The 1,195-nt window shown below is 49.1% G+C and overlaps 1 protein-coding gene across 2 annotated transcripts in view; it reads right to left on the reverse strand.

Moving 5' to 3' along the window:
- The window catches only part of Ttc39b (tetratricopeptide repeat domain 39B), a 208,840-nt gene that overhangs the window by 138,628 nt on the left and 69,017 nt on the right, over positions 1-1,195 (reverse strand). Inside the window, exon 1 of one of the 2 annotated variants that reach the window (XM_026781907.1) lies at positions 19-37. The exons of the other annotated variant lie outside the window; for it this stretch is intronic. The gene's annotated coding sequence lies outside the window, so the exon portion shown is untranslated. Of the gene's footprint in view, positions 1-18; positions 38-1,195 lie in introns of those variants that run through there. 2 annotated transcript variants of the gene reach the window in all.

Consider the following 1,195-nt stretch of genomic DNA (forward strand, 5'->3'; position numbering starts at 1 on the left):
CCCCCACCTCTGACTAACCCCGCCCACGCTCGCGGTCCCTTAGGGAGCAGCCAACCGGGTTCGGCAGGGCGGAGTCACCCAACAGAGTCAGCGGGCGCTCACGGAAAGGATCTCTGGGGTACCCGCCTCTCCAAGGGGTTTGCACCAGCCTGGCGCCCAGACTGCAGCGCGCCGAGCTGACAGCACAAGGTCGTGGCTGTGCTCCCTCTGTGGCTAGCGGTCCACCTGGTCCCTCGTCTGGAACCAGCGCGTTTACTTCGCCCAGAGGGCAGCGCGTCTGGCAGATGCAGCTAGAGGACAGCCACGGGTCACTGGTCACCTGGAGGCATCTGACACATCACATGCCCATGTCGCTGGATGAAGAGCATCCTCTTCAAGAGACAGGAGCTCTGTTTGCCTGTGTTTGCGAAGCAAAGGCATCGGTGTAACTCAGAGCCCTGTGCGTCTCCAAAACCAGGTCCAGGTTACTCCTGCTACAGCGTCTCTCACTCTGCCTTTTTGTAAATTCAAATGGATGGAGTTCGTGCTTGAATGATCCATGAAGCTAGGGATGCTGTCTCGTGTGCCTTCTCCATTATCTGTTGACTGTTTAGAAATCGATTCCTGCTTCCAACTTGCAAAATAATTGAGCAATCCAACTGGAAAAGTTAATATATATTAATTAAAGATATATATATATATATATGTATGTATTAAAGTTGAGGGTCAGTTTTATTTTAAATTCCCCTAAGGGTGTAGTTTGGTGACAAGTGTTACAAAACACCTCATTCATATAGAGCACCCCAAAATGTCCTATCCCTATTCTGTTGTGTCCAGTAGACGACAAACTTCATCCATCTCTATTTCCCCCTTGTTGTATGCAGCCATTTACATATACAGTATCTAGTTTATGAAACACCATTTGACAGTCTATAAACATAAACACAGCAAGCTAGTTCTAACTGAGTACTAATCATGTACCAGCCCTACTAAGCTGGGGCCCTTGTATGTTTTGTCTCACCCTTTCTCTATAACACTAAGAAGTGGGACACAGATGAAGAAACTAAAGTCAGAGTTTCCTGGGGTCAGGCAGCTAAGGAAAACAGCCGTGTCAGAATCGGACCGCTCCCCAAGCTGACGCTGCGTCTCTAACCGCCTACAGTCAACCTTTTCTCTCTCTCTCTCTCTCTCTCTCTCTCTCTCTCTCTCTCTCTCT

Source organism: Microtus ochrogaster, chromosome 10 (assembly GCF_000317375.1).
Source record: "Microtus ochrogaster isolate Prairie Vole_2 chromosome 10, MicOch1.0, whole genome shotgun sequence".
NCBI lineage: Eukaryota > Metazoa > Chordata > Mammalia > Rodentia > Cricetidae > Microtus > Microtus ochrogaster.